The 24,440-nt window shown below is 45.9% G+C and overlaps 1 protein-coding gene and 1 long non-coding RNA gene across 3 annotated transcripts in view; one reads left to right on the top strand and one right to left on the bottom strand.

Annotated features, from left to right (window-relative positions):
* LOC137547328 (T-lymphocyte activation antigen CD86-like) overlaps window positions 1-24,440 on the top strand; it is a 246,585-nt gene that overhangs the window by 9,730 nt on the left and 212,415 nt on the right. The gene's annotated exons all lie outside the window — the stretch shown is intronic.
* Window positions 18,134-24,440, bottom strand: part of LOC137547329 (uncharacterized) — a 235,422-nt gene continuing 229,115 nt past the window's right edge. For both annotated transcript variants that reach the window (XR_011026564.1, XR_011026563.1), the window contains one exon: window positions 18,134-18,405. This is a non-coding gene — a long non-coding RNA (uncharacterized lncRNA). The remainder of the gene's footprint in view (window positions 18,406-24,440) is intronic.

The raw sequence follows: 24,440 nt of genomic DNA, 5'->3' as shown, positions 1-24,440 counted from the left end.
TAACACAAATCGCTCAAAAAAAAAAATTTGTATCCTGCAGCATTTTCAGGCAATTTCCCGGCGATCGCGTTTAGTGTTATAGAAGCGCTAATCGCGATCGCCGGGAAATCGACCCAAGTGTGAATGGCGTTAATCGACAAAACGCCAGAGCAAACCGCTGGCAAAAAGCGCTAGCATTTTGCATTTTGTAAGTGTGAATGGGGCCTTAGAGTTATTTTCTAAACATGCCTAGCGCTTTTTGGAGCATTTTTTGTGTAGCAGATTTCATATATTGTTACAGTAAAGCTGTTTCTGAACAAAATCGCCTGGAAAACCGCTTTGATCTAGCGTTTTTCAGAGCGGGTTTCCCACTTTCCTATACTTTACATTGAGGCAGAAACGCCTCAGAAATCTAAAAAATGCTGCAGCCCCCGGTGTGCACCATCCCATTCATTTTCATTAGCCAAGCAATCATTTTGACTCGCCCCCCCCCCCCCCCCCCTCCCCTTACAGTATTCCTTTAAAGGACCACTCCCACGAAACATTATATTTTCAAACATCCCCACAGTAGTTATAGCAACCATAAGGAATATTGACAGTGCCATTTATTTCAATTTCTAGCATGGCCCTTTAAAGTTCCATATGACACTGTATACTGCACACGTCAATCCCTGCACTCCCGCTGACGGACTTCTGTATCTATAAATCCATCACAGGGGAAGCCTGGTCAGAAACTAAGTAACTGATGGTATAATCCTTCCCTCGGCCCCAGTCTTTCCCAACTGCCATAAATTCTCCTGCTATCTCTCGGCTGACCAGGTCCCCGCAGCCCCCACTCTCTGCCCAAGTATTTAGTAGATAGCTTTCAGCACAGCGCAGACATCGCTGTGCAATAAGATGCTCGTCCAGCTCCTCTCCCATATTCAGTCCACTAGTGATGGGTCGTTCGCGAACGAGCCGGCTCTAAGAGCCGGCTCTTTGAAGTGAATCAGAGGAGCCGATGCTCACTCTGAGAAGAGCCGATGCCTCAGCCGCCCCTTTTAGCTCTGCTTTGCTCCGTAATAAAGGGCGCTGAGGCATTCTGGGAGAAGTAGTCCTCCTCTTGCAGCTTGTAGGAGTGTTTGGGGCGGAGCAGAGCAGTAGCAAGACCAGTCAGAGAAGCAGTCTGGAGTTGTCATGGAGATGGGGCGGGGCTTTTAATCCGATTCTGAGTGGTGTCTAGTGATATTGAAGAGCCGATTCAGAGCCGTAAGAGCCGGCTCTTTACTGGGAGCCGATTCAGAAGAGCCGATTCTCTGAAAAGAGCCGGAATTCCCATCACTACAGTCCACGTAAATACTGCTGCTCTGTCTGCTTCTAATGACGCGCAGTCCTGTGACAGAGCGTCATTAGATGCAGCCACAGCAGCAGTGTTTACATTGACTGAATAGGGGAGAGGAGCTAGCTAGAGCATCTTATTGCACAGCGATGTCTGCGATGATTATACCATCAGTTACTTAGTTTCTGACTAACCAGCAAGCTCATGGTGACCCAGAACTCATTGGAGTGTGTAAGGGACTACAATGGTCCTAAAAGCCCCCTTACTAAGATGTTAAGACAAACAAAAGTTTGCTTTCCTAAAACAGAAAGAATTTGCGATAATTCAGGGTGGAGTGAGCTTGAGATGTCTCTCAATGCATCACTGCTGAATATATGCAAATTAACCATTGTTACCCTTAGAAGCTAAACACACCTCCAGAACCGCTGGAATGCAATGATGTGTCAGCTTGTTAATTTGTACAGAGCCATAATAATCCAACTTAGTTACTTAGTTTACTTAGAAACTTACTTAGTTTCTGACCAGGCTTCCCCTGTGATGGATTTATAGATACAGAAGTCCGTCAGCGGGAGTGCAGGGATTGACGTGTGCAGTATACAGTGTCATATGGATCTTTAAAGGGCCATGCTAGAAATTGAAATAAATGACACTGTCAATATTCTTTATGGTTGCTATAACTACTGTGGGGGTGTTTGAAAATATAATTTTTCGTGGGAGTGGTCCTTTAAGTGACAGTAAAGTTCCTGTTTAAGGGTTATAAACCCGTTTTGTGAGAAATCTGAAATTCCCCATCATACAGCATGAGTCATCGATCTTCTGTGGCCTGCGGGCATTAGGAGGAAGATTGCACGACACACAGATAGACCTCTGCTCTCTAAAACGCTATCTGCACCGCCACTTTTCTGGAAAACAGAGAGCCGTGCATCCTGCGTCCAAATCACATACTGGTGACTCGCCTGAAGTTCCGCTTACACCTCTAATCCAAAGAAACATTTGGGCCAGGGACTCGCTTATTTGAATCACTTGCATTTTAAAAAACACATGCAAAAATACACCTAGTGATAGTCTATGGCAGGGGTCAGGAAACGTATTCTTTTTTTTTTTTGTCTGAGAGCCATAAACGCCACATTTTAAAATGTAATTCCGTGACAGCCGTACAATACGTTTCAAACTGGTAGTCTGGGACAGTGCGCATGCGCAGCAGAGGGCTCATGTCCCTGTTGCCATGGTGATGTGTAAACAGTTGATCCTCCGGGCAGCGGAAGTGTCACACGTCTTCAGCTTCTCTTGGGTTTCAGCAACATCAGCAATTTCCCCTAAGAGCCAGACAGGAGTAGAGATGGCCCGAACGGTTCGCCCGTGAACTTGTTTGCGGTGAACTGCGAACACATAGCGAGTTCAACCCACCCCCTATACCACATAATTGGGCTAAACTTTGACCCTCTACATCACAATCAGCAGATACATGGTAGCCAATCAGGCTGCACTCCCTCCTGGACCCCCTGGAAAAACGCTGCTGCGTCTGCCATTTTCTCCCTCGGTCTGCTGCCTGCTTAGTGAGAGAAGGGAGAGGTTGCTAGAGAGATAAGGAAAGCGTTGGTTAGCTCTTGTTAGCTTGCTCCTTGCTGATATTTGTTGCTGAAAAGCACCACCAAAACAGCTCTTTTGAGAGCCAATGTTCTTGTGATTGTGTTTTTTTTTTTTTTTTTTTTTTTATTTTGCGCCACTGACACTGCATGAATACAGCCCTGTCCATCACAGCTGGCGCTTGCTATACTGTGCCAGGCCCAGCACAGTCAGTGCATACCTTTCACTGCATCTGTGTGACTGCACACTGTATTATACCAGTCACTGCATCTCTGTGATTGCACATTGTATTATACCAGTCACTGTATACCTTACACTGCATCTGTGTGACTGCACACTGTTTTATATACCAGTCAGTGCATACCTTTCACTTGAATGGATGGCAGACTTGCCCTCCATAACAAATTGTCATTAAAGGATTTCAAGTGTATTCATCTTATCATTATACAGCAGGGCCTCGAAAGAGTCCTCCTGTATTGTTGTAAAGAAGTGCTAAACGCGATCACGGACAGGAGAAATACAGACTAACAGCTTGTACAATTAGCTTGCAAGATCCCCACACTTTGGCCTAATAGGCTGCCAGTCAAGTGATGGGCAGCCTATTGGGCCAATCAAAGTGCGGGGATCTCGTTCTACAAAGTCACTGGACCTGACAGGGTCCAGAGTGGGACAATTGGAGCAGCCATTCATTTTGGGGTAGCGCGAGTAAGTTAGTAGTGCCTGCTACAGCAGTAGCGTGAACTAATTAGAACATTTTACTTGCGCTGCTACACTAAGCTGTGCTGCTTGAGCAGTGTAGCTTAGTGAAACTGTTACATATTGTGTGCTGCTTTATTCCTGCCTGCTGGTAGTGGTGTTTATTTGGACTGCCTTGGACTGTGCACTATGCCACCAGGGGGCTTTATGGACATGCAGCAGCCCTGGAGTTCTGCCCTCCACCAGCAGAGGGCTCTGTGGACTGTGAGCAGCCCTGATGTTCCACTATTGGACTATGGACTATTTAAAGAGACACTGAAGCGAGAATAAATCTCGCTTCAGTGCTTATATTCAGCAGGGGCATGTGTGCCCCTGCTAAAACGCCGCTATCCCGCGGCTAAACGGGGGTCCCTTACCTCCCCAATCCCCTCGTGAAGTCCTGGGCAGCGCTTCCGCATTCAGGCAGGGCTAATGGCCGCAGCCCTGCCTCACGCGCATCTGTCAGCGCGTATCTCCGCCTCTCCCCCGCCCCTCTCAGTCTTCCTTCGCTGAGAGGGGCGGGGGAGAGGCGGCAATGCGCCGCTGATAGACGGCGCTGAGAGGCAGGGCTGCAGCCGTTAGCCCTGCCTCAAGAGCAGCAAAATCTACGACCAATTTGGTCGTTGATTTTGCAGGGGGGGATTTGGGGGTGAAGGGACCCCCGTTTAGCCGCGGGATAGTGGCGGTTTAGCAGGGGCACACATGCCCCTGCTGAATATAAGCACTGAATGAGATTTATTCTAGCTTCAGTGTCTCTTTAAGAAGTGCCTTTTCCTCCTTCTGGTGGCCAGAGCTTAGCAGTTCTTTGCAGCCTTGAGCTTCTGGACAACCTGCTACCTGACCTGGTCCCTGCCCCGAGTTTATAGTTGCCTTTCTGTTGCTGAACCCTGTATACTTTGTCTGACTCTGATTCCTGCCTGCTCCTCTGTACTTCGATTGGTTTGTTGCCTGACTTGCATTACGTTTGACTGTGATTTCTGCCTGCTCCGCTTTGTACCGCGATTGTTGTATATTACTCCTGTATATATTTTCCTGTACATATTTATATATTAGTTAGCTAGAATAGTTTTTGGGTATTTGGGGTTTGCACATTTATATGTATGGTGATTCTGTATATAGTGTGTTGTGCACCTGGTTGCATCTGCTCTGTATATGAGTATGTTGTCCAAGTATTTGCATTTGATTTGCATCTATCTGTTTGTTTGCACAATCCGGTCACAATAAACCATTATTGCACATTATTCCTTGTTTCGGTGTCTGTATTGCTGCACACTGTGGTCATCACCTGTTCCTCCGTTCAGGTTTGTAACAGAAACAACCCTACTGATTTGTCTGTGAGCCAGATGCAGCCATCAAAAGAGCCACATCTGGCTCCTGAGCCATAGGTTCCCTGCCCTACGGGCTGCACAAAAAACGCTTTGGTATGCATTTTTCAATGCGTTTTTTAAAACGTTCAAGTTCATTCTTTCTGCATACTGTATGCAGAACCAGTGCTGGGCCGAAATTACGCATGAGCATAATTACGCATCGTAATTCAATGTAAATTTACGCGTAAGCGTTACGCGTAACTTACGGTCTTACGCGTAATTATTTACGCGTAAGACCGTAAGTGGTATCGTAATTACACTGTCTACCGTAATTGCTAGGCATGCGTAATTTTACGAACACTTACGCGTAATTTTACGCGTAATTACTAACGTAAAATCTCCCATTTTCTAAGAGTAGCCAATCAGTCAACATCCTAAGCAACCAATAGTATCTTCTCCCGCCCTTCAGTATAAGCGTACGTTTTGACGCATACGAATTATATGTACGCAATAACTGTTACATTGACGGCTATTGCGTACATATCGTCCGCATGCGTCAAAAAATACGCATTAATGGGTATTACGGCACTACGCGTAACATCGTAGTGTAAGCGCCTTCATTACGGTATCCTTACGCGTAATTACAGTGATGTACCGTAGATAATTTCCTACGCCGTAACCGTAATTGCGTAATGCGTAATAGCGTAAAATTACGCGTAATGATCCGTAAGCATAGATTTTTCCATTACGACCAGCACTGTGCAGAACACATGCGTTCTGCATGCAATGCATTTCTATGGTGAAAAAAAAAATTGGGTTTGCATGCGTTTTTGCCCAAATAAGGTAAAAACTAAATTTGAAAATATGTTTAATTGTTAAATATTCATTAAAAACAAACGCATGAAGAATGCACACGGTAAACATAGAGTTGAGCCGAAATTTTCGTAATTTCGCATTACTATAATTACGCATGCGAAATTTGCGATTACGATGCGAAATTACGGTAGCGTAATTGCCATTAAAATCGTAATTGAAAATACCGTAAGCGTAATTTTCAACGTGTAATTTCGCGTTTCGTTCATGCCGTAATTTCGCATTAAACGCTACCGTAATTTCGCGTTAAACCGTAACGCTCCGTATAGTGTAAAAAAGCCGCCGACTTTAAGGGTTAATAGCAAAGCCCCCTTAAATGCCAAGAGCCTCAAATTTGGAGAATATATTAAGGAGATCAGAAGGAATAAGAGGAAAACATTTTTTTCAAAAAGACCTTATAGTTTTTGAGAAAATCGATGTTAAAGTTTCAAAGGAAAAATGTAAACATTTAAAAACCCGCCGACTTTAACGGTTAATAGCAAAGCCTGCTTAAAGTTTAGGAACACCAAATTCCCAGGGTATATTAAGGGGAATTGACAATGAAGAGAAAATGGAGGCACAGTTGAAAAAATAGAAATACCTTTTGATCCACGGTGTGCTGACACGCGGGGTACAGTGGGAGTGAGGGGATGCCTGACAGCTGTTTCGCTAAAAAAGCTTCCTCAGAGGCAAAGAGGCAAATCAGAAGGAACCCCATTGGTCTGCTAAGGACCAATGGGGCTCCTTGGAGCCCAAATTCAAAGATGCTTAGAGAGCTCTGAGCTATATAGCTCAGAGCTCTGTCGGGTCTGTGCAGCGCAGACGCGTATGCGGCGGCTGAGCGGCGAGTGACGTCGGGTGCGGCGTAGTTGCAATGTAACAAAGTTGTGACATTGTAATAACCTTGTTACATTGTAACTGATAGAACATTTCCGAGGCTATTTCGAGGGATCATTTATTTAAAGGGACAGGTAAGTATTAATGGTTAATTAAGAATATTAAAGGACTTTTTTCGTGGTTATGTTTTTTGTTCAATTAAAATACTTTTTCTAAGTGTTTGTGTGTTTATTTACTTTTAACTCTTAAAGGAAATGGGTAAGGGGTACAAGTACCTCTATACTCATTTCTCCTGGGAGGGGGGGTGGGCACCCCCCCCCCCAGGAAATCGCGGCCTCCACCTCCACCGCCCATCGGAGGTGGAGAAGAGCCCCTTGTCCTTGGATTGGACAAGGGCTCGGAGGGGGAGGGGAAAGCTTGGCTGCCCCTCCCCTTCCGAGACCCCCCCCCAATCCATGGACCATGCGGGCTGGTATAGTCAGGGTGCGGAGCCCCACGCGGCCGGTGCTCCGCATTCTGGCTATCCCAGCCTGCATGGGGGACAAGGGGTTAAAGAGGTCTGGGAAGGGGGACCCCACGTCGTTTTTTTTATATTTCCCACACTCAGAACGAAGTAAGTAAAACTCTTCCCACTTGGGGGAATCTATGAAAATAATACACTATTGTTATCTGTGCAAAAAAACCTGACATTTTCCGCATTTAAAAGACATTTTTGCCCTTGAAACTTAAAAATCGATTTTCTCAAAAACTATAAGGTCTTTTTGAAAAAAATGTTTTCCTCTTATTCCCACTGATCCCCTTAATATACCCTAGGAATTTGGTGTTCCTAAACTTTAAGCAGGCTTTGCTATTAACCGTTAAAGTCGGCGGGTTTTTAAATGTATACATTTTTACTTTGAAACTTTAACATCGATTTTCTCAAAAACTATAAGGTCTTTTTTGAAATTTTTTTTTTCCTCTTATTCCTTCTGATCTCCTTAATATATTCTCCAAATTTGAGGCTCTTGCCATTTAAGGGGGCTTTGCTATTAACCCTTAAAGTCAGCGGCTTTTTTATATTATACAGAGCGTTACGGTTTAAGGCGAAATTACGGTAGCGTTTAATGCGAAATTACGGCATGAACAAATACCCATTGTAATGCAAAAATTACGCTTACGCGAAATTTCGCAAAATCCTTCTTCATTACGATTATGTACTTACGGCCATAATCGTAATTACGCGAAATTTCGCGAAATCGTAATTACGTCATTACGCTCATCTCTAGGTAAACACGCAAAAACGCCCATAGCAGAAAATGAATAGTTGTCTGCATGGACAAGTGTGAACTTAGCCTAGGGACAGACTAGGCAGAATCGCATATGCATTTTCCATTATGTGCTATAGAAAACGCATATGCGATTCTGCCTAGTGTGTTCCTACCCTCAGTGCTTGAGGCTGGGTGCACACATGGCTGTGCGCAAAAGGTTGAGTCTTAGGTCGTGTGCGTTGTTGTGTTTTTTTTTTATGAGTTTTTAGTGCATTCACTTTTTTTTTTCCCGCATATGCGTTTTTCAAGCATTTTGTGTGCGTTTTTATGTGTTTGCGGTTCATATATATATAAAATGCATATGCATTTTCACATTGCTTTTTATGCAAATCACTAGGAAAACAGGAAGCGGAAATGCATCACAAAACCATTTAAAAAAAAAAAAAGCATACAAAATGCAACACATTGCGCTCCCGTTGACTTTTATTATATGCATTTTTGAATACTATGCAACAAAACCAGCATTTTTAAAAAACGCATGTTTGAAAACGCATATGTGTTTTATGAGTTTTTTCATGAGCCCCATAGACTTTCATTAGTTGCAAAACGCTGTGTCGTCCGCAGTGCTAGCGTTTTCGCTAAGTGTGTTCCTAGCCTAAAGCCCAGTTTAAAAAAAACTTCCATATTGGTATTCTGATTACTGTGGAAATGAAAAATGGAAAACAGAGACACACACACTTTAAGGCCTGGAACCCACTGAAATCAGCAAACGCAAAACGCAACCGCTAGCGTTTTGTCTGAGCGGGTTGCAAGCGGATTCATGCGCGTTTTTGGTTGTGTTTTGCACCATTGTATTTTTTTGCCCAGCGGGTGCGTAGCGTTTTGCGTTTTTATCCTGATTGGTCCTGTGAATTATTTTTCATTTTGTTACAGTGTGCTGAACCGCAAAACGCTAGCAAAACCGCTCAGTTTAGGTTTTGCTGAGCGTTTACGCTAGCGTTTCAGTACTTTACATTGAAGCGCTAACGCTCCCAAAATGCTGCACGTCCTGCGTTTGCGTTTCTGAGAAACGCAAACGCTCCTGTGGAAGTTGCCCCATCCATTAACATTAGCCCAGCGTTTTGGCAAACTGCTAGCGTATCGTAGTGCTGCCAAAAGCGCTCCTGTGGGTTCCAGCCCTAAAAGGGGAATTACAGCTTTGCCCATGTAGATGTGATATATGTTACGGCCAGAACCACTTCGAGTTCTGGCCGGCCAATGTGCGAAGTGGCCGCAGCGCAGCGGCCAATCTTAGAGATGTAATGATTACACTAAGCTCAAATGCTAACTTTTTCTGTTGAATAGATTTGCTGACTTTGAGAAAAAGTCGCCCTGTGTAATACAATGTAACTATGGAAAGATGGATATCATTTTAAAGCTCTCTTTCTCCTCTTTCTGACGACCCCTAAATCGTTGCCCTACGCCTTTTAGTTTTCTCTATTTTCGCGATCGAAATCGCAGCCGCGGCAATTTCAATCGCGAAAATAGCGAAAACTAAAAGGCATAGGGCGGTTTATATATCATTAGAAAGAGGAGAAAGAGAGCTTTAAAATGATATGCATCTTTCCATAGTTTCTGCACTGCTCGGAGTCCCTTTAAAACACTGCTTTGCGTCAAATCCAGAGTTTTCCCCAGGACTTTTGGCCTGTATCCCACTCCGCCATGCAAAAACTCAGATGTTAGACCCCTTGAAACATCTTTTCCATCACTTTTGTGGCCATCATAAATGTTTCTAGTTTTCAAAGTTCACCTCCCCATTGAAGTCTATTGCGGTTCGCGAAAGTTTGCGCGAACCAAACTTTTTGCGGAGGTTCACGTTCGAGGTTCACGAACCGAAAATTGGCGCCCCTGCGTACACATACCCAACAAGACTCGCGGAAAACAGAAAACCAACGTCACGGAAATAAACTTTACCGGCAACATTGTTAGACTTGTTTCTGCACACCAATATTTTAAACAATCAACTCATTTGAAGAGGAACTGTAACCAAGGGTTGAACTTCATACCAGTCAGTAGCAGATACCCCCTTTCCAATGATAAATCTTTACCTTTTCTCCAGTAGATCATCGGGGGAGGGGGGTCTATGTAGCCGATTATTGTGGAACAACCTCTCCCACAGGGTGACATCATGACCATGGTCCTGACAGTTTCCTGTCTGTGAACCACGTTGGATTGTGCAAAATAACAGCTTTTTCCAACTGCCAAGCAAGCAATATCTCTCTCTGTGCCCAGAACTCTCAGAAACAAACATTCCATACAGATCACCTGGCAGAACTAAAGATGTCACCACCAATGATACATTTCAGAATGTAAATCAGGGAGAAGGATTATTGTACAATGGGCAAACACTGACAATCTATAAATATTGTAAAAAAAAATATAAGCAATTTATTCATTGTTGTTTTCACTACAGTTCCTCTTTAAATACTGTGTGCACAAGCAAAACCGACATTATACACAACATTGGGCTCTATTCACAATCCATTACAGCATGCGGTACACGAATGTCGGAAATTTACAGACTGAATTAAGACAGTGTTGACATTCACAATGTTTTCCACCTGAAATTACCGCACGCGGAAAATGTGCGGTAAAAAAGTGATAAAAGTGCGGTAAAAATCCTTATTTTATGGACTAAGGCCCCATTCACACCTAAAACCACAAAACGACGATTACCGTGGAAAAAAAAAATCACTGGACACTGCAGTGTTTTGGGAGCGATCGCGATTAGCTGTGCTATGCATGCTAATCGCGATCGCTAATTGTGAAAAGAGTGCATTTTTAAATCCTTAATTAAATTTTTTTTATTCACCTGTAAGTACCTGGTGATATTTTTCACTGCGCATTAAATTACATGTAGTATGGAACATTTTGAGCTGTGTTTGCTGGAATTCAGAAACATTTTCCCTGCAAAACTATTTTTTCCACACTACGGCCTAGTGCACACCAGAGCGTTTCGGCTGCGGTTTGCGATCCGCTTGCGGCTGCGGATACGCTTGGGTAATGTATTTCAATGGGCTGGTGCACACCAGAGCGGGAGGCGTTTTGCAGAAACGCATACTCCCGGGCTGCTGCAGATTTTGGATTGCGGATGCGTTTCTGCCTCAATGTTAAGTATAGGAAAAACGCAAACCGCTCTGAAAAACGGCACTTCAGAGCGGTTTGCCAGGCGTTTTTTGTTACAGTAGCTGTTCAGTAACAGCTTACTGTAACAATATGTTAAATCTACGACACCAAAACCGCTACACAAAACCGCAAAACGCTAGCTGAAACGCTACAGAAAAAGAAGAAAAAGCGTTTCAAAATCTGCTAGCATTTTGTGGATCTGCTAGCGGTTTTCGGTGTGCACCAGGCCTACTTCCACATTTTTAATGACCATTTACCGACTCTTTTCACTATTCCTGCACTTTTTACCGACTTTTATTCACACTCAAAAAATGTTTTTGTGAATTTGGAAACAAAAACAAAACAAAAAAAAAGAACAAAAAACAGTAATTACTACTGTCTGTAATTTCTCCTTTAACTTTTTGTGTTACCGCACACATGTATTGTGAATACAGCCCAATGTAGTGCAAATGACAATTTTTATACAGTGGTCTACCACCACACAATATCTGCTCAACAGTCATCTGAGTTGACCCCCCTGACAGATCAGTCAAAAGGCTCAGTGTCGCTTGTCGTTGTGTGCAAAAATGTAGCCAAACGACTGTCGTCCAATATGGCAAAATTTGTCATTTATTTAGCCTGTGCGTGAGGCTTAAGGCATACTCGTTACAATATCATCACCAATATCATGATGAATAGTATGCTGTTAATACTGTCATAGCCTATTCCTACCTGCCCATGTTCCATGGAGTCCTCTCATTGGTCAGCTAATGACTTGGTGGTAGTCATAAGGACTCATCGCTGGTGCAGTGTGGATGCACTCTCCTGCCTGTGCCATGCTGGTCTCTATGTTGCATCTTCATTCTACATGTGGGAATTTCCTCAAAGCTTTGGAAAGTTGCAGGGACTTTCTTCCTACACCATCATTGGTCATGAAATGTTGCCATAAGAAGTGTGGAGCCAATGCCAGGCAGCTGTGTCAGCGGATTATCTAGAATTAGATATATGCTCAAGAGGACGATTAGGAAGGGTGGGGACTGGATGTGGCCCAACCAAGCTCTCAGGTAGTGATGACAGCTGCTTAGAGAAACTCCCAAGTCCACATTTTTTTCATTATTTTAAGTTTGCTCTTAAAACTTTAAATAATAGCAATCATGTATTGGAGCAAAGGGGAAATTTTGAATGCAGTTCCACTTAGAGAGAACCCGAGGTGGGTATTTTTGATCTTTAGCACACAAAGGCATGTCCTTTGCACAAGGTCATGCTTCTGGGTCTCGCTATTGCCACCCCCCCCCCCAGGTCTGCTGTGCCCCCCCTGTAAAAAGCACCAAGCTAGCGACAATCTGCTTGTCGCTAGCGTTCTATTTACATGCAGCCTGTCATTCAGTCAGCGCTTCCTCGCTGCTGCCCACCTCCATCAGCTTCCTCCAAGCGGAAGCTAAGCCGTGACCTGGGAGGTGCTTCCTGGGGCGCGGCTTAGCTTCCGACTGAAGGAAGCTCACGGAGGCAAGCAGCAGCGGGGACAGAGACAGGGGAGCGTGGATTGAATGACATGCCAAAGGTAAGTAGAAGGCTAGCGACAAGGAGATTGTCGCTAGCCTGGCACTTCTTACAGGGGGGAGGGGAGGGAGACGCCTAGAGGCAGCAATAGCAAGACACATAGGACATGTCTCTGTGTGAAAATACCCACCTCGTGTTCTCTTTAAATTGTTCATTTCCCTCATTGTTTTAGGTCTTGACCTAGGATTATTAAACCTCTGCTACAGATTACTTACATCTAAGGTGGGGGATTATAAATAAATATACATACCTGGGCTTCCTAAACCCCCTTTGGCCTAATCGCTCCCGCGGCGTCCTCTTCTCCCTCTCCGTTCTTCTGCAATTGGCCCCGGAAAGTCCTCCCGTCCAGGGACAACTGCGCATGCAGGCCCGGATTTACTTCACTGGGAACCTATAGGCAGAGATGTCCTGGCACCCCAGACTTCGCCATCCATGAACCTACAAACACAGCTGAACTGCACTGCAGGTGTTCTGGCTGGCTGAGCTGTCACTTCTTCTACCTTACTTCCCTTGCCCATCATACAGGTTTCCCTTAGAAATAGGTAGCCAGAGGTAACCTCAGTTTTAAATAGCTGGAGGTGCCCCCAACTAAAGGGAGATCTCATCAGTGGAATGCCGAGAGCTGGGTGAATAACCTTGCATTCACGCTCTGCTCGGTACTCTGCTTAGGGAATGAGGGAGGGAGGCACTCAGGGAAGGAGTGGCCCGCCTTTCCATCATCAGGCGCCTGTAGGCACGTGCCTACAGTGCCTTATGGTAAATACAGCCCTTTGCGCATGTGTGGCCTGGCCACGAGCGCACTCCCGCCACGTTCACGTGGCCTGGAGCGTTCTGTGCCTGCGCAGTAGTACTGTGCATGTGCTGACGCAGAATGCAATCTGAGTGAGACAGGGGAGCACATCTGGGCAGACTTCGCATGCCCCGACTTACAGTTCCGGTGGAACGGAGAGGGAGAAGATGATGCCATGGGAGCAATCAGGCCGCAGGGGAGGAAGCCCCAGGTATGCATATTTTAATGGGGGTCCCCCATCTCTGGTACAATTTAAGCCTGATAGTCTCATCCCATTTTGATTGGCCAATTTTACCACTTCCATGTAGTGAGAGAGAGGTTTCCTCCATAATCTGTTCATAGTATTCAAAAATCTGTTGTCCCTCATACTACATGGAGGCTGTAAAATGAACAGTGATAAGACAAACAAAACTGGATGTGTGTATGCACCCCTATGCAATTATTTTTGCAATGGAGAGATAGGGGGCAGTAGTGCTTTCACTGCAGCACAACCCTGAGATATAGCCCTTTCTTGCTATCCACACAAATGTTGCCATGAATTCACTGCCTGATCAGAACCGTACAAAAGTGAATGTAACACAGAGAATTATATATGATGCTGAAGGTTTATTCAGTTTGATGCCAAGTCACACAATCTTACCTCCTTTGAAATGTAAAAGAGCTCATCAGTCCTTAGATCTGTTGAACCCTGGCAGCATTTGATACAGGTAAACACAATCAATCAGCTCCCTGCCAGATAACAGCAGCCACTAATCAGGCTAATGTACATGAAAGCCTACCATGCAAGCGATCCGCCCGGGATGATGGGGGGAGGGAGAGGGGAATGTACTCTCTCAGATGGCCAATCGCTTTGAAGGCACTACTCCCCCAAACGCCATATGATGTCACTCAGGCACGCTTCGTCCCTCCTTCCCCAACAACATAATGAGTTATCGGCTGTTATCTCAACAAGCCGGCCCAGCTATGTCGCCCAAGAGGATCGGGTCCTGTTCCCTGATGGGCGACAAATCAAGAGGTGTGTACGCAGCTTTAGTCTGTCAGGACAAAGGCCAAATGGTGTTAAGATTTATACTACACCATGAACCCAGTGTAAGGATCCGCTCAGCTGTCTGCACAGGCAGACAGCTGTTTGACCATTCCTTAAAGGGAACCTTAACTGTGGGCCCCAAAAAAAATTCACTTACCTGGGGCTTACCCAAGCCTCCTGCAGCCGTCCTGTGCCCGCGCCGGTCCTTCGGTGCCCTTGGGTCTCCCTCCGCGGCTAAGTTTCGTTTTCGGCTGACTGCCAGTCATCCTCCAGCAAAGCGTCCTCTTCCGCATTCCCCGTCGTAAAGAGCCGTAAAGCGCGTCCGCAAGACTTTACAGCTCTTTACGACGGGGAATGCGGAAGAACGCTTTGTTGGAGGACGACTGGCAGTCGACCGAAAACGAAACTTAGCCACGGAGGGAGACCGGAGGGCACCGAAGGACCAGCGCGGGCACAGGACGGCTGCAGGAGGCTTGGGAAAGCCCCAGGTAAGTGAATTTTTTTTGGGGCCACAGTTAAGGTTCCCTTTAAGTCTGTGGGCTGCAGGTCTCTGGAAAAGAGACCTGTCTTCACTTTGCAAGTTTCAGACCTGCTCTGCTGCTGAGGAATTTGCATACACTTGTCATGCAAATTGCCTAGCTGCCTCCTTTGAAGGCTTGCAGTATAAATACCATGTGCTCCCACAATCCTTTGCTGGTCATGAATGTTTGTTCATGCAAACACTCCTATAGTGTCAGCCTTGCTGTTGTTTGCTAAGATTATGTTAGAGTAATTCCTGGGGACTGCACTAGGCAATCCTTCTAGTGCAGTCAGGTTGTATTATCTGTATTGCCTGTCTTGTCCTTGCGATTGCACTGTCGCCAGCGGTTGGCGATAGTGAATCGTTTTTTCCAGTACCACTTGCCCTAGCGGTAGTGGCAGTGGATCTCTCTAGTCAATGGCCTCAATTCACTAAGATCATGCTGGAGATAATACAATAATAATACAATACAATACAATACAATACAATAACATTTCTATAGCGCTTTTCTCCCATAGGACTCAAAGCGCTTAGGCTCTAATAAGGCAAGAGAAAACTTACCTCCACACAGTAAGAGCTATCTTATCTCTTCATTCCTTGCGTTACCTCTTCTGTAGTTAAGTTACCTCCTGTAGTTATTTTCACACGCAGTTAATGAACAGCCTGTCTTTAACTCTGGAGTTATTTTAAGGATTAAAGAGTTAACTTAAAGACAGAAGAGTTAACTTTAGGTTTGCCTGAGGTAAAATGTTTCCTGAATACTACATGCCTTATCATGGTAACAACTCTAGAAGAGTTAATAAAGACAGGAGATAAGCTTAGTGAATTGAGGCCAATGTCTTGAAGTTTTACCGTAGCTACGGTTGCTACTGGTTACTCCTTCTGTCTGTCTTGCCGTGTGGATCGCACTCGCTCTGGTGGAAAGAGCAGTGGATCCTGCTAGACCTATTCCTGTACTCGGATCACACTTGCTCTGGTGGAAAAGAGCAGTGGATCCTGCTAGTTCTGTTTCTGTACTTGGATCACACTTGCTCTGGTGGAAAAGAGCAGTGGATCCTGCTAACTCTGTTTCTGTACTTGGATCACACTTGCTCTGGTGGAAAAGAGCAGTGGATCCTGCCTGTCCCTGAACCCGGATCGCACTCGCTCTGGCAGATGAGCGGTGGATCTTATCTGACCTATTCCTGTTTTCCGTTCGTCTGTCTGTCTGGAGCAAACGCTTGCGGTTGTCTGCGGTAAGGCAGCCGTTTAGCAAGCGTTCCGGTTATTTGTTCATTTGTGTTCGTTAGTCAGGGTGGCGTGCTGGTCTCTGTTGCGCTTATCGTGCAGAGACCGCGCCGTAAACGGGCTTATCGTTGTTGCGCCTAACGCACGGTGACCGCGTTTAGGTATTGCATTTATTTTCGTTGTCATTCTCATTGTATGATATGCTGTGCTTTTCGCTCTGCTCCTGTGTTTAAACCTTTACTCTGTCTTGCGTCACTGTTGGCAATCACCACTCTTACGATTGCGTTCACACTTTGGTTTTCGCTGTTGTGTGTCGACCGTCGCCGGGCGGCGACTAGATTGGTAGATATACATATATTCTGTCTCTGTGCTCTCTCTCTTTAAGGGCTATCTTGCCCTGCATTGCTTCAGCACGTACAATTCCTATCTGGCGTCTGTGGCAGTACAGAGGTTCCTCTGTTCTCCACAGCTCCATCTGCCGGCAGGAATTCCCCTCTACAGGTGCATTGCACCGCAGCTGGGTTCTCTCAGATTATACGCTTGTGGAGGATTTCTGCAGTGTCAGCGCGCATCCTGTGCGCTGACCATGGGAATAATTCCACAATCGTGACACCCAGGTTTTCTGTTCAAGTCTTTGAGTGTGAAACATTTTCATAAACTTTTATTCAAACGTCCTCCTTTCTTTCCCAGATTCCTCTGACAAATTTTCCAGTTCTTTATGCTGTGGGCAATGGTGTTTAACATTTAGTCCTAATGGGGCGTCCTTCCTTTTTGTGTTTCACCGAGAAGCGGTGCATATTTCACTTCTTAAGTACTGTTTGATTAGTTTCACTGTATAAAAATCTGTCGGGGTATTTTTGTGACTTTATCGCACACCACACATTGGATGATGTTCAAAACAGGCAGTCACTATTTTACATTGTCATTTTGTTCATGATAAAGCAAGTCCAGGCATGTTTTGAGTGTTTTCTGTGTGCACAGGCATAAAGGTGAGGGAGGCTTGGCAAACAAGAGGGAGGTGACATCATCCTGATGAGGTAACAGTCTCCGATAACAGGAACGTCATGTATCCTGTCCAGATATTTGCTCCCATAATGCACCTTTTACATTTTTTTTATAGTGTTTTTTTTTTTTTTTTCTTCAAGTTTAGACCTTATTCTCAGAGACAAGTTTTTCCTCAAATAGCTGAAATCACAGCCCATCATGTCCTGACGTTTAACCATTCCCCTCTATCTCTTCCAGAAAGTTCCACATGTCTGAATATCTTTTCACACTTGTTTTCTGCCATCATTATTGCAGACTTTTGAGAACAAAGGTCGAGCAAACTGCAAAGCTGCCGCGTTCCTGAGAGTGAAAGTCAATAATTCTATACAGGCTGTAAATACTTGTCTAAATACAAACTGTCCTTCTTGCCCCAATGGCTGTAGGCCATAAGATGTGGAGTGTGTGTATGTGTTCTATGGTGGAAGGGTTGGTGGTCCTCATCTCATTCAGTAGGCTTCCTGTCTGTACATGTTTGGAAGCCAGATGTTCTATGGTGGATGGGTTGGTGGTCCTCATCTCAGTAGGCTTCCTGTCTGCACATGTTTGGAAGCCAGATGTTCTCTGGTGGAAGGGTTGGTGGTCCTCATCTCAGTAGGCTTCCTGTCTGCACATGTTTGGAAGCCAGATGTTCTCTGGTGGAAGGGTTGGTGGTCCTCATCTCAGTAGGCTTCCTGTCTGTACATTCAATATTCGCCCTGGTCCTCAGAAGTGCTCACCTGGATTAGGCAGTAAGCCGATGCACTTTTCCAGCAGGTCCACCACTCCTGCTACATCAATGCATCCAATAGTCTGAAAAAGACACTCCACAGGCTTCAAACGTTCGTCTGATTTATTAGAACATGGACACATACATGTTATGGGTCACCAGAACCTTCCACTTGAGGAAGGGTCTGGTGACCCGTAACATGTATGTGTCCATGCTCTGATAAATCAGACGAAAGTTTAAAGCCTGTGGAGCACCTTCAGACTATTCCTGTCTGTACATGTTTGGAAGTTGGATGGAGTATCAAACACGATGGGCCTCTGCATACTCTTGTAACCATCTGGTGTGAACAGGCCTGAGCAAAACCAGCATTGTTTGGATTGAGGTCGGTGACCCATCACCTTAAACACAGTTCTACATTTGCAATAATGGTAAACTGTTCTTATTACTCCATTATTGGTGTGCTGGTTGCTTTGACATACTGCGCTGTGATGTCCTGAAGTGTCCAGCAATGTTAGGTTCTTTTTGCTGTGTGTGAAAAATAAATGAAAACAGAAAAGATTTTAGAATTCACAATTTTAAAACCTGTATGTAACCTTCGAAAAAAATGCAGGTTAATAAAAGTTTTTCTCAGCAAAATGTTTGGCCTGGTTCACACCGCAAGAGCTTTTTAAGTGAGGGGAATATGGAGGCTGCCATATTTCCTTTTAAATAATACCAGTTGCCTGGCAGCCCTGCTAATCTCTGTGGCTGCAGTAGTGTCTGAATGAATACCTGCAACAAGCAAGCAGCAAATTCAGTCAGACTGCAGTCAGAGGAGGCTGTTTAAAAGCATTAAAAGCAGAGGACAGCCAGGCAACTGGTACTGCTTATAAGGAAATAAACATGGGGGCCTCCTTATCCATCTCACATCAGTTGTCCTTTCAGCGCTAGTGAATTGAAAAGCTCTTGCTAATCCAGTGCTATGGGTGATTTTTATAAAATCACATCGCTCAAGTGAGATCACACTCATAGCATTACATTAGCAAGAGCTTTTCAAATCACAAGTGCTTAAAGAGACACTGAAGCGAAAAAAAAATATATTATGATTTGTATGTGTAGTACAGCTAAGAAATAAAACATTAAGATCAGATCCATCAGTCTAATTGTTTCCAGTACAGGATGAGTTAAGAAACTCCAGTTGTTATCTCTATGCAAAAAAGCCATTAAGCTCTCCGACTAAGTTAGTCGTGGAGAGGGCTGTTTTCTGACTTTTATTATCTCAACTGTTCCTGAACTATTTACTTTTTCTCTGCCAGAGGAGAGGTCATTAGTTCACAGACTGCTCTGAAAGAATCATTTTGAATGCTGAGTGTTGTGTAATCTGCACATATTATAGCATGATGCAATGTTAGAAAAAACACTATATACCTGAAAATAAAAATATGAGAATATTTACTTTGCTGCTAATCTTCTAGTAATTATTCATAGTACACAACCAATTCACTATATCATATTTTTTTTTTCCGCTTCAGTGTCTCTTTTAGGGGCCCATATACACTGGTCGATTTCAGCCATCTATCAATCGATAGATTCTGTACAGCGCTGCGGAAGTTGTCGGCGCTATATAAATATTAAAAATACAAAAATATTGGTTGTTTCCCACAGCAGCAAGAGCATAAAATCAGTCACTAAACAGCCACTCCCTCCTATTAATTTATATCTGTACAGACCTTAAAAATACATATTAAATAAATTGAAAAGTTTTCTGTTGCCACTAGCAACAGCATAAGATTTTACAGTTGCTACTAGCGATGGTCAATTAGATGCAGATACTAAGATGGTATTGGCACTCCAGCTGGGAAATGGGTGTGGCCATGCACCAGAATGTGGGTGTGGTCATGGGTGGAGCCAAATTTACATGAACCTTACAGTGGTGTAAGTAGGTCTGCCCAGCAAAATGTTGGATGAAGCCCACCTCGGCATTAATACCATAAATAAATATCACATAAATAGGCAGTGTCACCAGGGCCGGCCCGTCACTTTTTGCCGCCTGAGGCAAATGTGGCAGAGCTGCTGCCGCCGCCCCCTCCCCCCCCTGTCCGGGGGGGGGGGGGGCGGCCGCCGAGCCGGAGGGGTAGCGGGCAGGTCGGGGTATTGCGCCTAGCGGTGGGGAGGGGGGTCGGACCCCCCCCTCCCTCGTCTGGGTCCCCCGATCTGCGCTCCCCTCCAGCCTGTAATTAGTAAGCTGCTGTCAGATCGTAAGAGGCACGGGCGGGGAGGACTCGCCTTTTCCGCGTTCCATCGTGCGCTCCATTGACGTCACTTCCTGCATCGCCGTCCACTTACAATACAGTGGGCGGCGATGCAGGAAGTAACGTCAGTGGAGCGCTCGCTGGAACACGGAAAAGGTGAGTCCTCCCCGCCCGTGCCTCTTACGATCTGGCAGCAGCTTACTAATTACAGGCTGGAGGGGAGCGCAGATCGGGGGACCCAGGCGAGGGAGGGGGGGGTCCGACCCCCCTCCCCACCGCTAGGCACAATACCCCCGACCTGCCCACTACCCCTCCGGCTCGGCGGCCGGCCCCCCCCGGGCGGGTGCCGCCCTTTGAAGTTTGCCGCCTGAGGCAAATGTTTCACCCCGCCTCATGAGCGGGCCGGCCCTGAGTGACACTTAAACATAACTAGGCAGAAAGGCCCAGTGCACACCAAAAACCGCTAGTGGATCCGCAAACGCTAGCGGTTTTTGAAGAGGTTTTTCAGAGCAATTCTAGGCATTTTTAGAAAGTTTTAAAACCTGCCTAGCATTGTTTGGTGCGTTTTTTTTGTGTAGCAAATGTTATATTTTGTTACAGTATAGCTGACCAGCTTCTGTAACAAAAACGCTTGGAAAACCGCTCTGATCTAGCGCTTTTCAGAGCGGTTTTACACTTTCCTATACTTAACATTGAGGTAGAAACACCTCCGAAATCAGCAAAAATTCTGCAGGACCCGAGTTTACGTTTGGGGGAAAAAATGAACCGCTCTGTTGTGCACCATCCCATTCACTGTCATTAGCCAATCGCTTTTCAGCCCGCAAAAGGTTTTTAAAACACTCAGAACCACTCTTGGTGTGCACCAGCCCTTACCTGGCTTCTGTGCTGGCTGGTCTGGCTTTCTGCCTCCAGGTATCTGAATGTTCCCCCATAGCACTCCCTTTGAGGCACCACAACTCCCAGCATTCTTCTATAGAAAAACAGCATATCCCTGCATGACCCCATAAAGGCATCACAGCACCCAGCATACCCCCAATTGATGCACCACTGCTCCCAGCATGCCACCATTGAGGCACCACAGCTGCCTGGGGGACATTCTGGGCACCCCAGAATAGATCTGGGGCACGTGCCACTGATCTTTGGGGCTATCAACGCCCCTGCATGCTGCTGCATTGCCACGGTAACACTGTTGTTTTTGCAGCAGTTCGGCAGCCAGTTAGGAATTTCCGGCGTAACGCGGTAAGTGTGCTAGGCCTCGTTACCTTGTGTGGTCGCTGCATTACCTACAGTAAGACAGGGTGACACAATGAACTCGTAAGGCAAGCACAAAAGGGGCCTCAACCTGACAAGCTTCCATCAGTTTGTAGAGTACCCAGCATTTTGCGATTGGAATCAGATTGTAAAATGCTGCTAGTTCAGGAGGGCCAAAGCACAAATTTGCTGTTAAAGAGAACAAACTCCACATCAAGTGGTTTCCCATGCAGACAGGCACATATAGAAATGGGGGCAGAACACCACTAAAATTCAAAAGAAATCCCAACAGAGGCTGTTCTTCCTGCGCCAACTGAAGAGATTTGGCATGCCACGGGAGCTGCTGGCCAGCTTCTATACCGCCACCATAGAATCCATCCTCTGCTCCTCAGTCATTGTTTGGTACGCGGGTGCATCGGCCAGTGATAAACATAAACTGCAGAGGGTCATAGCTGATGCAGAGAGAATCATCGGGTCTCCTCTTCCACCTCTTGATCTCCTCCACTCCGCTAGATTGAGTAAGAGGGCCACCATGATCTCCCGTGACCCCTCTCACCCTGGCAGCCACTACTTCAGGCTCCTCCCGTTGGGCCGCCGCTTCAGGACTATACCATCCAAAACCACCAGGCGGAAGAACACCTTCTTTCCCCAGGCCGTTCGGTCACTGAACTCTGACTTTCCCCAGTCCGGCCTGCACTCATAATTGCCGGGTCGACAGCTGGTCCCCGTCGCTGCCTCCTCTGTATATCTGATTACTGCATTTCAAATTGTATGTGCTGTTGTATCTGTCTATGCCATGTGTACCACAAATAATTCCGATTATGGCTCTTGCTGTACTTGGCGAAATAAAACTGATTCTGATTCTGATTCTGATAGTTGTACTGCATACAAGGTGATAAACAATATATCAATATTCAGGGCTGGTTCTAGGAACAATGGGGCCCCAGGGCAAAATAAGCCCAGGGGCCCCCCAGACACCCCTTGACCAAAAAGTGGCATTAGGGGTACTTTGTTGCAGCCAAATTTCCCTCCTGGGCCCCTAAACCTGCTGTGGACCCTCCCAATCACCTCCTATCCTAAGGGCTGGAACCCACAGGAGCGCTTTTGGCAGCGTTTTGGCAGCACTGCGATACGCTAGCAGTTTGCCAAAACGCTGGGCTAATGTTAATGGATGGGGCAACTTCCACAGGAGTGTTTGCGTTTCTCAGAAACGCAAACGCAGGACCTGCAGCATTTTGGGAGCGTTAGCGCTTCAATGTAAAGTATTGAAACGCTAGCAGAAACGCTCAGCAAAACCTAAACTGAGCGGTTTTGCTAGCGTTTTGCGGTTCAGCACACTGTAAACAAAATGAAAAATAATTCACAGGACCAATCAGGATAAAAACGCAAAACGCTAGGCACCCGCTGGGGAAAAAAATACAATGTTGCAAAACACGACCAAAAACGCGCATGAATCCGCTTGCAAACCGCTCAGACAAAACGCTAGCGGTTGCGTTTTGCGTTTGCGGTTTTCAGTGGGTTCCAGGCCTAACTGTGTTCCCCAGGGCTCCAGCAAAGTTTTTGGTAGTGTAGTGTCTCACCTGCCCACCAGCACAGATGAGATGCTACTCTGCCAAAGACACTGCATAGGCGCCAGGGAGCATCAATTAAGATGTCGGGAAGCACTTTGGGGGCCCCTACATGCTCTGGGGCAATTGCCACCTTTGCCTCTATGGTAGCACCGGCCCTGTCAATATTTGAAGGCAAAACTCTTCCTCTTAGCTGTAGAGAGGCACGGCCTCAGAGTAAATCGGTAATCAACCAGCCAATCAACTAGAGACCACTTTGTTCACTTTTTTTTAACCCTATCACTCGTAGGGCAGAATACACATGGTTAAGTAAAATACGGTATCTCTAAACCTGGGTTCAAAGTGGGTCTGAACTCTTGCACAGGACAAATAGAAAACAGAGAGAAATGCACCCTGTATGTATTTAGGGAGTTTAGCCTGTCTAATTCCCCCTCATTTGTGTATAATCACAAGTTGTAATTTGATATCTCCCTGTGTCACCTGACTGCCATGGCAGAAATGGCAGATAAGCCCATTTGAAAGCACTGCTTGTTAACAATATGTCTGCTTCCATGAATCAGGAAGTAGAAACTGCATATTTATATTAGCTGTAACTAAGAAATGTGTTTTGTTTAACCACTTGATGACCCAGCCTTTACCCCCCCCCCCCCCCCCTTTAGGAACAACGCTGATTTCGCTGATCTGTGCTGGGTGGGCTCTACAGCCCCCAGCACAGATCAAACACCAGGCACAGCGACCAGATCGCCCCCCTTTTTTCCCCACTAGGGGGATGATGTGCTGGGGGGGTCTGATCGCTCCTGCCTGCGTGTGGCTGGCACCTCAAAGCCCCCTCCACCGCAGGATTCCCCCTCTCCTCCCTCCCTGCCCCGGAGATCGGAGGCTGCACAGGAACGGATCTGTCCTGTGCAGCCTCTAACAGGCTCCTGCCTGTCATGTGACAGTGATCCCCGGCCGCTGATTGGCCGGGGATCGCTGATCTGGTACAACACTGCTGCTATAGCAGCGTTGTAAAAATGTAAACAAAGTGGATTATTTCCACTTGTGATTACATTTAGCCTGCGATCGGCGGCCCGCAGGCTATTCACGGAGCCCCCCGCCGTGAATTGACAGGAGGCAGCCGCTCGCGCGAGCGGCTGTTTCCTGATTAATTAGCCTGCAGCCAGCGACGCAGATGTGCGTCGCTGGTCCTGCAGCTACCACTTTGCCGATGCGCGTTATGAGTGCGCAGTCGGCAAGTGGTTAAAGGTTATCATGCTGTTGTGTATCTTTTAGAGCAGGGAGGAGTTCTGAGTTCAGGTCCACTTTAAATGAAAACATGGATGATACAGGCAATGAAACACACTTACTACACCAGCAGCACCAAATCTACAGTACTAAGGGCTTGTTTCCACTGTTGCGACGCGATTTCGGCCGCATTCCGACGCTTGTAAATACGCATGCGGATGCGTTTCCACATGCGTTTTTACCCGCGATTTCGCATGGCAGGGTGCCATGCGAAATTAACCATGAC

Source organism: Hyperolius riggenbachi, chromosome 2, assembly GCF_040937935.1.
Source record: "Hyperolius riggenbachi isolate aHypRig1 chromosome 2, aHypRig1.pri, whole genome shotgun sequence".
Classification (NCBI taxonomy): Eukaryota; Metazoa; Chordata; class Amphibia; order Anura; family Hyperoliidae; genus Hyperolius; species Hyperolius riggenbachi.
Note: the sequence above shows the minus strand (reverse complement) of the source record. Positions and strands in the feature narration are given on the sequence as shown.